Source organism: Oncorhynchus gorbuscha, linkage group LG15 (genome assembly GCF_021184085.1).
Source record: "Oncorhynchus gorbuscha isolate QuinsamMale2020 ecotype Even-year linkage group LG15, OgorEven_v1.0, whole genome shotgun sequence".
Lineage (NCBI taxonomy): Eukaryota > Metazoa > Chordata > Actinopteri > Salmoniformes > Salmonidae > Oncorhynchus > Oncorhynchus gorbuscha.
The window spans coordinates 40,880,291-40,895,813 of record NC_060187.1 but is presented as its reverse complement, the minus strand read 5'-3'; positions in this window follow the sequence as shown (position 1 = coordinate 40,895,813).

Here is a 15,523-nt window from a genome sequence, read left to right as displayed (position 1 = left end):
TTTTAAAATACATGTAAATAACTTGTTTTTTTATTTCACTGGACTGATGGTCAATGTCTCAGTGGAAGGAGGGAGTCGAAGTGAGTCGAAGTGGAGCGTGTTTCATGACTTCTAAAAACAGCATCTTAGTGCTGATCATTGTCTCTGAATGTACTGAAACTGATTGACATAGAGGGGGACTCTATGACATCGAATAACATCCTCTTCTATACACGGTCTCTTGACAAAAACTGAGCTTTGTTTGGCCATTTCACTTGTTTTTGCTAGCCAAGTTAGCTTGTGAGTGTTAGCTAGCTAGCTAACGGTGAGTAGCCTACACAGTGTAGCCTAGCCTACAGAGCGATAGCTACTGCACAAGGTATCAGTGCAAAGTGACATGTGCCAGAACCCTCCCATTATTTTTCCATTTGAAAAGCTGAATGTTATTTTTTTTTTTACAATTTGTTTTAGTTTTTTCTGTTAAGTAACCAAGCATAATTCAAATTCAATTCATAAACCTAACTTAAATGTATTTTATGTACAGGATTAGATTTTATGTAGCATATTCTTAAGTGTCCTGAAAGGCATCTTCCAAAGAAAATGTATTATTTATTATTTATAACATATATCACTTTCGTTTTTCTACCCCCTCCCTACTGCTTGCTATTAATTCCATCTGATGATGTATGCATGTTTAGGCCAGTGCTTGACTTGGACTGAAATACTGTAGGTGCCGATACCCTTTATGCTTGCTGTAGGTACAGGAACTCCTCAATTGTTTTGAGCTAATATTCAATAGGAGGTGCAGGAAGTAAAAATACTAATAATGGCCTGTTTGGAACACTGAGCCACATATATATACATATATATATATGTATATGAGTTTTTCGATTCCAAACATCTAGCCCCAAAATTTATATTTGACAAAAATGTAGTTAAGGTTTGTATTATCTCGTTTAAGAATTTGAATTGGTGCTGGTATTGATAGTCTTTGTCATAATGGACCAGCAAGGTAACAAACCTTCAACATACAGTGTAAATCAATATTACTGATTCATAGTGTCAAATATATCAATATTGCATATTAAGTCAAAATATAAGTATTTGTTGCCTGGAGCTTGCTGACTTCAGTTCTCACTTTTTATTGAACACATCAATACACAGTGTAAGTGACAGCCAGGGCTATAGTCATTTGACTCCTGCTTCCTATTCTAATGAGTTTGCAGGAAAAGGGGCTGATGTGCGTTTTCCATTCTATATTGATTTGTTTTCCTTGGCTTGATCTCCTCTACAAGGATTCAAATGAAATGCACCGATTCAGCGAAACACAGAATGCATATTTTCCATTCGATCAGCATCTGGTCACTTCTTTTATAGTAGTTTCTTCCGCTGAGTCAACCAAATGCTATTCCATAGCCTATCAGGTCATGTAGGTGTATGTGTTAAATGAGTTAGCACATTTACAGTAAACGTTTGACGTACTCCACTCTACTTCCCAGGTTGGTAAAATGGGGTGGCAGAGGACCAGCAAGCTCAGCTCAATGAAAATAGCCTTTTATATCTACTGAACCCTCTTCCTCGCCAGAAGCCCATATATGGTTAACATCGACCTGGTAAGAGGCATCACTCTTACCTCCAGGAGATCATTCCTCTTCCTCAATGGGCCCCGGCAATAAATCCGACACTAGTTGCAGAGCATCAAACACAGGCAGATAAGAGTGAACTGAGTGGGCGGATACCCCGGACAGGCATAAAACAAACTGTTTGTACGCTTCTCTGCCATTGCCTTCATGTCCCAGTGAGAGTAGATTATGTGATTGTAAGCTAATTTGTGTTAGATTTAGATGTATTCCAATGTAAGAAAAATATGAATCAATCATTTTTAAAATGGTGACGTGTCACTTTAAGTGAGGGCATGGTGACTCTCGAGGAATAACTGTAATATCAGGACAAGTTAAAAGCATCCAGCTCTGACATAATGGCGTGTAGAAGAAGCACTCACCAACCTAGCTTCCACGGGAAGGTTTGTAACTCTCACTTCCCATCACAGTATACTTGACAGGGCCACCAAAGGACAGAACTCTTAACAAACTCACTTACATAAGCTACCAGGCTGCCCAAAGAGGTCGGACCAGAGTATGGTCTTCTCAAGTCATCAAATGTTAAAAAAGCTTTAATATCAGTGTGGGGAAATGCAGTACAGCCCCCCCTCACCCCCCATCCCATCCTGAATAGTATATTTCTGGAGGTGTCTTACTGACAGTGACAAGACAGTAGCGCATCATGGTACTATATCTTTCCATTTTACAGAGAGACCGACAGTTGATTCTATTAATAATGTGCCGTCACATTGACCTCTACTTGGCAGGCACAGAGGTGGCATCAGGCAATGGAGAAACAGCAATAGCAGGAGACATTAGACATTAAATATGGACAGGACCTTCAGGAGTCAGAGCTGCTGTACTTAAAGTCCATTTAACTGGCTCGAACTTAACCCCTTTGAGACAGGCATGCTATTTGGAATATCAAACAGAGCAAAGTATCATACGTTTGTGATCGCTCACTGGAAAAATAATGCAATGCAAAAAAGTTGGTTTAAGATTTTAATACAGATTTTAATACAGATTGATTTATGGGGGCTTTTCTTTGAGTTTATGTATATGGTAACTTTCTCAAAAATCCCTGTGAGTTCACTCACTTTCTAAGATGTGCTTATTGAAATCTTTTGACATGAGTATATGCCCTCACACATTACAAACGTGGTCCTGAATCTACAATGAATACATTTAATTTGAGTGATTAATCATTATTGCAGATTTAATTTCACGTCTCTACAATATCTGTTGGCTATGGTTATGTGTTACTGTAAATACGGTGGAAGGGTCTGGTCTAGCCTACAACTAGCCTACAACTAGCCTACAACTAGCCTACAACTAGCCTACAACTAGTCCTCTCCAACAGCCTCTCTAAAACCCTGTTTATACCTGGTTCTAACATGAGTCAGTAGTCTTGATCTTGTCCACATTCTGATTGTGCCAACATTTGTCGACAGGTGTAGACAATCAAAAGACGCATAGTGACCTGATTGTGATTAGATATTCCTCACCTCCTCCGGAGGTAGTCGAAGACGTATCTTGTACGAATATCCTTGAAGTGTAAATGATCCTATCAACAAAAGCATATACATTTGGCCAATGTCACAGTTGTCCTGCCCTCTCCAAAAAAAAAAATCACACTGGCCAGTTGAGGTATAATTATGGACAACGATACCTCTGCAATTACTCTAGAATTAAGATCATGGTCTTCATTACAAACGAAGTGCCAGTAGACACACAAATATCATTCTCACCCCAAAATGCTAACCTCCCCTTGTTATTGTAATGGTGAGAGGTTAGCATGTCTGGGGGTATGATATGTGTGTCTAACTTTCTCATTCATTATTATTCACAATTAATTCAGGACTATCTTTAATCAAAGTAGCCTCCACATTAATGTAGAAGTGTAACATATTCTATTCTTATTTACAATAAAAGTGATACATTATTTACCATTCATTTATATTGGGCACAAAAGTATCTGAAACGCAACCAAAACAAACAGCAAATGTAAAATAGGAACATGATTATAAAGACAACATATGTAAACATCCAGGCGTAAAGATCAAACCTGTCCAGACCTGTTTGAAAAAATGTGTTATGCCATTCGTAGAGATGCCCTACTCTGTTTTACTGTGTACTTCAGGGCTCAAGTGTCATTTTAATTTATACAGTGCCTTGCGAAAGTATTCGGCCCCCTTGAACTTTGCGACCTTTTGCCACATTCCAAGCTTCAAACATAAAGATATAAAACTGTATTTTTTTTGTGAAGAATCAACAACAAGTGGGACACAATCATGAAGTGGAACGACATTTATTGGATATTTCAAACTTTTTTAACAAATCAAAAACTGAAAAATTGGGCGTGCAAAATTATTCAGGCCCCTTAAGTTAATACTTTGTAGTGCCACTTTTTGCTGCGATTACAGCTGTAAGTCGCTTGGGGTATGTCTCTATCAGTTTTGCACATCGAGAGATTGAAATGTTTTCCCATTCCTCCTTGCAAAACAGCTCGAGCTCAGTGAGGTTGGATGGAGAGCATTTGTGAACAGCAGTTTTCAGTTCATTCCACAGATTCTCGATTGGATTCAGGTCTGGACTTTGACTTGGCCATTCTAACACCTGGATATGTTTTATTTTTGAACCATTCCATTGTAGATTTTGCTTTATGTTTTGGATCATTGTCTTGTTGGAAGACAAATCTCCATCCCAGTCTCAGGTCTTTTGCAGACTCCATCAGGTTTTCTTCCAGAATGGTCCTGTATTTGGCTCCATCCATCTTCCCATCAATTTTAACCATCTTCCCTGTCCCTGCTGAAGAAAAGCAGGCCAAAACCATGATGCTGCCACCACCATGTTTGACAGTGGGGATGGTGAGTTCAGGGTGATGAGCTGTGTTGCTTATACGCCAAACATAACGTTTTGCATTGTTGCCAAAAAGTTCAATTTCATCTGTTTCATCTGACCAGAGCACATTCTTCCACATGTTTGGTGTGTCTCCCAGGTGGCTTGTGGCAAACTTTAAACAACACTTTTTATGGATATCTTTAAGAAATGGCTTTCTTCTTGCCACTCTTCCATAAAGGCCAGATTTGTGCAATATAAGACTGATTGTTGTCCTATGGACAGAGTCTCCCACCTCAGCTTTAGATCTCTGCAGTTCATCCAGAGTGATCATGGGCCTCTTGGCTGTATCTCTGCTCAGTCTTCTCCTTGTATGAGCTGAAAGTTTAGAGGGACGGCCAGGTCTTGGTAGATTTGCAGTGGTCTGATACTCCTTCCATTTCAATATTATTGCTTGCACAGTGCTCCTTGGGATGTTTAAAGCTTGGGAAATCTTTTTGTATCCAAATCCGGCTTTAAACTTCTTCACAACAGTATCTCGGACCTGCCTGGTGTGTTCCTTGTTCTTCATGATGCTCTCTGCACTTTTAACGGACCTCTGAGACTATCACAGTGCAGGTGCATTTATACGGAGACTTGATTACACACAGGTGGATTGTATTTATCATCATTAGTCATTTAGGTCAACATTGGATCATTCAGAGATCCTCACTGAACTTCTGGAGAGAGTTTGCTGCACTGAAAGTAAAGGGGCTGAATAATTTTGCACGCCCAATTTTTCAGTTTTTGATTTGTTAAAAAAGTTTGAAATATCCAATTAATGTCGTTCCACTTCATGATTGTGTCCCACTTGTTGTTGATTCTTCACAAAAAATACAGTTTTATATCTTTATGTTTGAAGCCTGAAATGTGGCAAAAGGTCGCAAAGTTCAAGGGGGCCGAATACTTTCGCACGGCACTGTACTGTGTGTTAATTGTATTTTGCACACACATACTCTGATCATTTGTGAGGTGACTTTTTGGGGGATAGGAGAGATTCTCCAAATATTTATGTGTACGGCTGTGGACAGGTCAAGGTTATCAGGACAGTAGCCTATTATGCCAAGTCTTGAATAGTTGGATAACAAAAGTAGGCTGTAATGATGAGAGTATTCAACTATTCACTGTTTTCTGTCGATTTTGTACAGCTTGTGTAGGGAGGGAAGGACCAGGAAATCTGGTCACAATACGGACGCAGTGGGCAGCTAGAGACACATTTTAATACCATGTGTAGACGTAAAAAAATCTCGATCAGATAACCACACGTTAATGCAAGGTGTAACCACAGCTTAAAAGCCTGTCTCCTGTATTCTCTTAATATGTAAGTCAGGATTATGAAGCAGCATTAGCTAAATTATCCCATAAGTTTTAGATTGATACTTGAATCAGTGTAGAGATGGAGCCCATCTCAGACTCCCTTGTGTTATCTGAAAAGCCTGTTGAAATCTGCCCCTATGCTCCATGCCATATTAGCTTGAATACTGGGGAGCAGCTTAGACTACTAGTAAGAATATGCACTCAACCGCCTTTAATTAATATTATTTTTTTAAGGTGGTCTTAAAATGTGTATTTGCGTATTGGCTCTGTCTGCATTTGCATTTACTGGAATTTGTGTCTCCTTTTCTTTGGAGTCTCTCACGTCGCTGTAACCGTGACATGAATTATGATGACGGACTGAAAGTGCCATTCATTTGAAGGCTATGCCATCCTAACCATGTCAAGGTTTGAATGGGCATTTGAAGAGGGAAAAAAAGGACATACTGTACTTGCAATGACCTTCTCCGAATCTCTTTACATACTAATAGGCTTATCATTTTGGAACATGACTCCCCTAAATGAAGCTGGAAAAAAAACATGACAAGTTAAACCATTAAGCCGCAGAGTTGGCTGGAAGTCGTTGCTATTCGTGTGAAACCTGGGATTTCACACACTCGCTTGGCACGCAGACATGTGAGGCTATATGGACCTCCATTCATCACGATGTGACCTTTTCATTTAGAATACCTGTCAGGCACAAGCCTGCACTTCCTCTGGTACATCAACAATGTCTGGACCTCCATGGATCTCTTCCCTCTCCTTCCCAGCCAAACCAGGTCAACATTATCCATTCAGCACCCTCCATGGGTCACAAGTTCAGTCTGAACCATGAACATATCTGGGATCCGTTACTCTCCAATGTCTTTCATTCTGACAATAAGGGATTCATGTTAGAACACTCACTAATCAGCTTTGCTCTGGTAGGTATGAGCCTTATAGCTTTCCATAGCATAGCATAATGTTCTGTTCCCAAATTCATCCTGTCTTAATCCTACAGAGTTCAATATAGGACTGATAGGATTCGACCTGGTTAAGAATGTGTCTTCTCATTAGAGTTTGTTGAGGTTCAGTAGGTCTCCTCTGGTCCACAGGAGTTTCTAGGATTTGAAAACATTTGGGGCTTAGCCCAAAGCCAGTAGGGGACTTTGGGCTAAACAATAAGGCAAAAAACGAAGGAAATTCAACACCCAAATGCATTAATTTGATGCACTTTGAGATGAACATTGGAGATATTAGATATTTTTCAAGTAACTTGCACCTTCCCACCTGCCACAGCAGACACTGACAGTACTACTGTGGGTCTCTCTACCTGGAACACTCTCTTCCCTCAACTCTGGAACACATACATCTACAGTGTATTGCCAAAAACCTTCATACCACTCAAAAACTTCAAAACATAGACTCTGACCTGTCCAATGAGCCAAACTGATTAAATAATCCCACAGTACACAAACACCCTCTCTCTTACACAAATCAAATCAAAAATCAAATTAAATGTATTTATATAGCCCTTCGTACATCAGCTGAAATCTCAAAGTGCTGTACAGAAACCCAGCCTAAAACCCCAAACAGCAAGCAATGCAGGTGTAGAAGCACGGTGGCTAGGAAAAACTCCCTAGAAAGGCCAAAACCTAGGAAGAAACCTAGAGAGGAACCAGGCTATGTGGGGTGGCCAGTCCTCTTCTGGCTGTGCCAGGTGGAGATTATAACAGAACATGGCCAAGATGTTCAAATGTTCATAAATGACCAGCATGGTCGAATAATAATAAGGTAGAACAGTTGAAACTGGAGCAGCAGCACAGTCAGGTGGACTGGGGACAGCAAGGAGTAATCATGTCAGGTCGTCCTGGGGCACGGTCCTTGGGCTCAGGTCCTCCGAGAGAGAGAAAGAAAGAGAGAATTAGAGAGAGCATATGTGGGGTGGCCAGTCCTCTTCTGGCTGTGCCGGGTGGAGATTATAACAGAACATGGCCAAGATGTTCAAATGTTCATAAATTACCAGCATGGTTAAATAATAGTAAGGCAGAACAGTTGAAACACACACACTGTGCAGTAATTAGAATCCACAGAGCAGCTGTAAGTGATAGTCTTCTATGTGCTCACCCCTCCTCTGCCTCTCTCCATCGCTTTCTCTGTGTTGTCTGTTGCTGTCTCTCGTCTGCCCTCTTCTGTTGCTGTCTCTTATTCTTCTATGTTGCTGTCTCTTTTGTCTTCCCTCCTCTCTCGTCCTGGTTGTAAAAAAGTGGCAAAGTAAACAATTGTTTTAATAGTAATTTCACAGGCTTTTTCTCCTCGCCTGAAAATGATTTGTAAATCATGTCACTTGTAATAATTTCTGCAAATAAATAAAAGTAATTAGAATCTATAAAGCAGCTTGAAGTGATATAGTCTACTGTGTGCTCAGCCCACCTCTTATATCTCCATCTCTTCTGTCACTTTCTCTGTGACTTGCCTGTTGCTGTCTCAGGTTTGTGTTTGTTACTGTCTCCTTTGCCTATCATCTTCTGTTATAACCTGTACTGTTCTTCTGGTGTCTCTCTCCATCATAGCAACAAAAGATTAGGTTATCTCTCTGTCTTGTCTGGTGTCGCTCTCCATCATCTACTCTTCTGTTGCTGCCTCTGTGTCTTGTCTGTTGTCTCTTTAGTTTTGCAATTCAAAATGGTCAAGTGGTTACTGGGGCAGCATAACTTGTGCGACCTGGCTTTCACTTTGGATATCTTCAGTGCTAGTTAGGGACTGTCAACAAATTACACAATGTTGTCGTGACTTGACTTTAACCTTAATCTGAAGACTGTTTTATCTAATTTATCTAATTACCTAAATATGTTGAATTGTTACCCAATTAAATTAATCATGTAACAATTAACTCATTCAGATCTGGGGCACCACAAGAGCAGTTCTTTAAAGAGTTACCCTCTAGGCGCTGTACTGCAGCGACAGCTGAGCCATTGGCCTACCGTCGTCCGGGTTAGGGAGGGTTTGGCCGGTAGGGAAATCCTTGTCTCATCGCGCACCAGCGACTCCTGTGGCGGGCTAACCAAGGTTGCCAGGTGCACGGTGTTTCCTTCGACACATTGGTGCGGCTGGATTCCGGGTTGGATGGCGCTGTGTTAAGAAGCAGTGCGGCTTGGTTGGGTTGTGTATCGGAGGACGCATGACTTTCAACCTTCGTCTCTCCTGAGCCCGTACGGGAGTTGTAGCGATGAGACAAGATAGTACCTACTAAACAATTGGATACCACGAAATAGGGGAGAAAAAGGGGGTACAATTTTATTTTACAAATTTAAAAAGTTACCTTCTCCCGAATTAAACTCAAATCACATCTATAAACCGTCAACTTATTAATCATAACCTTGTATCATATCATCATTCTGAACAGTCATAACCTTCTTGCATTTGCAAAAACCTGAGTCTTATGATTCAGTACTACACAAATTGGTGTAATTATTTATTTACTAGCTAATTAAATGGTAACACAGGATAAAAATACACACTTAATACGTTAAAACAGGTCCCTAGCGGAATGACAATAACGTGGCTGCTTCTTACAAAAGAGATGGAGAGAGGGGGCTGAGACACTTAACATTGGTACTTTCAGAAACTACTCTCACTTACAGTAACCATATACTTTGCACACAAACCGACACCCGCTTTGAGTAAGAAATCATTAATGTATTTACGTGAAATGCCTTGATTCGCCGGATCTCTCTCGTGGACAGGGTCGCCTTGGAAAGTGAGTTGGGCCTTTTCACGGCAAGCTTGTAAGGCTCCGATTGTCCAAAAGGGTTCCAACAAGTCTTCTACTGTTGTTCTTCTCTGTAGTTGTCTGGTATCTGGTGACTTGTTGTGTAGTCCTAAACAGAACTACAGAGTTGATTTTCCTTACATTAGCTCTTGAAGATGCCTCTTTGTAGATAGGCTAGCCAACCGTATCGATGGTTTGAGCAGAGTAACAGAATGGTCCTACTCAAATTCGCTTTCGAAGATACTTTATTTAGGACAGCTAATCAGCCGTACCAGTGATTGTTCGGGAGGTGAGTTTATCGTCTCTACCTTGTGTTGAGATTCACAGTTCAAACCAGTTTAAAATGTGCAGCTACAGCTTGACGCTTTTCTGATCTAGTAGGTTAATTTCTCTTATCATTTATACAGTTTGTTCAAAAGGGGCATTCCGTCTCTGACCTCACTCGGGGCGTGACTTGTCACTGTGCAAAGTTTATGTAAAACCATTATCTCTTATAGCTTCTCAAATCACATCCCTCTCTTAACAAAAAAAACATTGACAATTTTTCATATTACTTGCACAATGCATAGTATGGAAAGTTCGTACATGTATTGGGTATACTTTCCAAGTTACAGTATTTCCTTCATAACATTTTAATGACATCACAAAATGACAGTGTTCTATAGATTGACTCTGACCATTCCCCACGTTCTATGTTAGAAATATTGTTCCAGTATTCCCTTATTTTTTATTTGATTTGATTTATTTCACCTTTATTTAACCAGGTAGGCTAGTTGAGAACAAGTTCTCTTTTGCAACTGCGACCTGGCCAAGATAAAGCATAGCAGTTCGACACATACAACAACACAGAGTTACACATGGAAAGAACAAAACATACAGTCAATAACACAGTAGAATTTTTAAGTCTATATACAGTGAGTGCAAATAAGGGAGTTAAGGCAATAAATAGGCCATGGTGGCGAAGTAATTACAATATGGCAATTAAACACTGGAATGGTAGATGTGCAAAAGATGGATGTGCAAGTAGAGATACTGTGGTGCAAAAGGAGCTAAATAAATAAATACAGTATGGGAATGAGGTAGATAGATGGGCTGGATACAGATGGGCTATGAACAGGTGCAGTGATCTGTGAGCTGATCTGACAGATGGTTCTTAAAACTAGTGAGGGAGATGGGAATCTCCAGCTTCAGTGATTTTTGTAGTTCGTTCCAGTCAGTGGCAGCAGAGAACTGGAAGGAAAGGCGACCAAAGGAGGAATTGGCTTTGGGGTTGACCAGTGAGATATACCTGCTGGAGCGTGTGCTGCTATGGTGATCAGCGAGCTGAGATAGGGCGGGGCTTTACCTAGCAGAGACTTGTAAATAACCTGTAGCCAGTGGGTTTGGCGATGAGTATGAAGCGAGGGCCAGCCAACAAGAACGTACAGGTCACAGTGGTGGGTAGTATATGGGGCTTTGGTGACAAAACGGATGACACTGTGATAGCAAACTGGATGTAGTCTGAGTAGAGAGTTGGAGGCTATTTTATAGATGACATCGCCGAAGTCAAGGATCAGTAGGATGGTCAGTTTTACGAGGGTATGTTTGGCAGCATGAGTGAAGGAAGCTTTGTTGCAAAATAGGAAGCCGATTCTATATTTAATTTTTGATTGGAGATGCTTAATGTGAGTCTGGAAGGAGAGTTCACAGTCTAGCCAGACACCTAGAATACGTGTTTAACTACAAATACCTAAGTCAGAGCCGTCCAGAGTAGTGATGCTGGATTGGCGGGCAGGTACGGGAAATGATCGGTTGAACAGCATGCATTTAGTTTTATTTGCGTTTAAGAGCAGTTGGAGGCCACGGAAGGAGAGTTGTAATTGCATTGAAGCTCGTCTGGAGGTTAGTTAACACAGTGTCCAAAGAAGGGCCAGAAGTATACAGAATGGTGTCGTCTGCATAGAGGTGGATTAGAGAATCACCAGCAGCAAGAGCAACAATCATTGATGTATACAGAGAAGAGAGTCGGCCCGATAATTGAACCCTGTGGCACCCCCATAGAGACTGGCAGAGGTCCGGACAACAGGCCCTCCGATTTGACACACTGAGCTCTATCAGAGAAGTCGTTGGTGAACCAGGCAAGGCAATCATTTGAGAAACCAGGGCTGTTGAGTCTGCCAATAAGAATGTGGTGATTGACAGAGTCGAAAGCCTTGGCCAGGTCGATGAATACAGCTGCACAGTAATGTCTCTTATCGATGGCGGTTATGATATCGTTAAGGACCTTGAGTGTGGCTGAGGTGCACCCATGACCAGCTCGGAAACCAGATTGCATGGCGGAGAAGGTACGATGTGATTCAAAATGGTCAGTAATCTGTTTATTAACTTGGCTTTCGAAGACCTTAGAGATGCAGGGTAGGATAGATATAGGTCTGTAGCAGTTTGGGTCTAGAGTGTCTTTCCCTTTGAAGAGGGGGATGACCGCGGCAGCTTTCCAATCTTTGGGAATCTCAGACGATACAAAAGAGGTTGAACATGCTAGTAATTGGGGTTGCAACAATTTCGGCAGATAATTTAAGAAAGAGAGGGTCCAGATTGTCTAGCCCGGCTGATTTGTAGGGATCCAGATTTTGTAGCCCTTTCAGAACATCAGCTATCTGGATATGGGTGAAGGAGAAATGGTGGAGGCTTGGGCAGGTTTCTGTGGAGGGTGCCGGGCAGTTGACCGGGGTGTAGGGGTAGCCAGGTGGAAAGCATGGCCAGCCGTAGAGAAATGCTTATTGAAATTCTCAATTATAGTGGATTTGTCGGTTGTAACAGTGTAACAGCCTCAGAGCAGTGGGTAGCTGGGATGAGGTGCTCTTATTCCCCATGGACTTTAGTGTCCCAGAACTTTTTTGAGTTTGTACTGCAGTATGCAAATTTCTCTTTAAAAAAGCTAGCCTTAGCTTTCCCAACTGCCTGTGTATATTGGTTCCTAACTTCCCTGAAAAGTTGCATATCACGGGGGCTGTTCGATGCTAATGCAGAACGCCACAGGATGTTTTTGTGCTGGTCAAGGGCAGACAGGTCTGGAGTGAACCAAGGGCTATATCCATTTTTTGAACGGGGCATGCCTATTTAAGATGGTGAGGAAGGCACTTTTAAAGAATAACCAGGCATCCTCTACTGTCGGGGTGAGGTCAATGTCATTCCAGGATACCCCGGCCAGGTCGATTACAAAGGCCTGCTCACAGAAGTGTTTTAGGGAGCGTTTAACAGTGGTGAGGGGTGGTCGTTTGCTCGCAGACCCATTACGGATGCAGGCAGTGAGGCAGTGATCGCTGAGATCTTGGTTGAAAACAGCAGAGGTGTATTTGGAGGGTGAATTAGTTAGGATGATATCTATGAGGGTGCCCGTGTTTACAGATTTGGGGTTATATCTGGTAGGTTCATTGATAAATTGTGTGAGATTGAGGGCATCAAGCTTAGATTGTAGGATGGCCGGGGTGTTAAGCATGTCCCAGTTTAGGTTACCTAGCAGCACGAGCTCAGAAGATAGATGGGGGGCAATCAAATCACATATCGAGGGCACAGCTGGGGGCAGAGGGTGGTCTATAGCAAGCGGCAAGGGTGAGAGACTTGTTTCTGGAAAGGTTCATTTTTAGAAGTAGAAGCTCAAATTGTTTGGGTACAGACCTGGATAGTAAGACGGAACTCTGCAGGTTATCTTTGCAGTAAATTGCAACACCGGCCCCTTTGGCAGTTCTATCTTGTCGGAAAATGTTATAGTTAGGAATGGAAATGTCAAGGTTTTTGGTGGTCTTCCTAAGCCAGGATTCAGACATGGCTAGGACATCCTGATTGGTGGAGTGTGCTAGGGCGTTGAATAAAACAAACTTAGGGAGGAGGCTTCTAATGTTAACATGCATGAAACCAAGGCTTTTACAGTTGCAGAAGTCAACAAATGAGAGAGCCTGGGGGATGGGAGTGGAGGTAGACACTGCAGGGCCTGGATTAACCTCTACATCACCGGAGCAACAGAGGAGGAGTAGGATAAGGGTTCGGCTAAAGGCTAACAGAACTGGACACCTAGTACGTTCAGAACAGAGAGTAAAAGGAGCAGATTTCTGGGCACGGTAGAATATATTCAACGCATAATGTACAGACAAAGGTATAGTAGGATGTGAATACAGTGGGGGTAAACCTGTGCATACAGTGATAATGAAAGAGATATTGTCGCTTATGAACGTGCATGTTTTGGAATATTTTTTATTTGACAAGTTTCCTGCTTTTCATCCTGTCAATTAGGTTAGTATTGTGGAGTAACTACAATGTTGTTGATCCATCCTCAGTTCTCCTAGCACAGCCATTACATTCTGTAACGTTTTAAAGTTACCATTGGCCTCATGGTGAAATCCCTGAGCGGTTTCCTTCCTCTCCGGCAACTGAGTTAGGAAGGACGCCTGTATCTTTGTAGTGACTGGGTATATTGATACACCATCCAAAGTGTAATTAATAACTTCACCATGCTCAAAGGGATATTCCATATCTGCTTTTATGTATTTCTATATCTACCACTAGGTTCCCTTCTTTGCAAGGCATTGGAAAACCTACCTGGTCTTTATGGTTGAATCTGTGTTTGAAATGAATTGCTCGACTGAGGGACCTTACAGATAGGGATTTTTGTCAGCTGGTGATTATTATTCAAATTACTGCCGGTCTCATGGTAATTGACAGTTAATTAACTTAAACATGTTTACCATCTCTTCCACGCATAGCCTACTGGATGCAGACCTTTGGAACATCTACATTTTAAAACGTCTAATAAATCCATTTAATATAGTCTACACCATCACAATCAATCCATTATTTATTTTAGGCAGGTCTAAAGAAACATTATGAAATGAAGAAAATGTAGAAAATGAAGAACAGAATAGCATATGCTGAGTCATCCTGATCTGCTGAGTCATCCTGATCTGGCTGAGTCATCCTGATCTGGCTGAGTCATCCTGATCTGGCTGAGTCATCCTGATCTGGCTATGCCATATGGCTGTGGGCTACACTTGTTAATTTTGCTTATAATTCCGTGCCATTATTTTATATTTTATAGGAAGAATAATATAATTGAACACAGCTGAATAAACTAGCCGTCCTCCCCTCAGCAGCCTCCACTGACACAGATGTACTTTGTTTAGACAATCTTCACTACTAGAATAAGAGACCGGCTTGTAGCCCTACATCCATCCTGAATCTATATCACCTAATATATCTCTTGGTATTTCTTTTACACATTGTGAGAATTAAGACCGCCGTGGAAGTTGACCTAGAGCCAAGGTATCCAGATGCAAAATAACAACCCTGATGAGGTCTATATTTGAAGTGTCCAGTGTGGTTGCCTTGCCCAATCCAGAATTAAGAGTGGAAAATAATATATATATATATTTTTCTCATACATTTTAGGCAATCACAATTGCATCACATTTCCCTAAGACATTATTTTGCACCGATGTTGGCAACCAGTGTAGGAATGAGTTAAAAATGAATTTGCTCAACCAGTTATTCACCAATTTAGCAGTGTACAAAAGCAATAAAATGTTTTACAAGAGCCCCACAATACCCATAAAACCTAGTGGTCAAACAGTGCCAATCGTTTTTGCCAATATTAATTTTTCCCATAGGGAATTTGAAAAACACTTAAAATAAGGGCTGTTTTGTGTAGGCTTACCCTGGTGTGACGTTTTGATAACCATGTACATCTCTCGGACACAGGTACTTCTTTCAATATATTCGGCTGCATTTACGCTGATGTGAAAATGACAAGTAGACATCACGGAATACTACAAATCCCTGCATGTCATCTCTAGCTGACACCTTTGCGAACAGCTAGTGTCAATTTAAAACTTGCACAAGACAGTTCACAGAATTGTCAAAACTTTGCTAACATTAGATCAAGAGATTCTTCCCGTTGCCTTGATTTTTCAGTCTTGTCCAGCTCATCATGGCATTTGTACTTCTTTATGATAGTCACATTAGCAGCTAA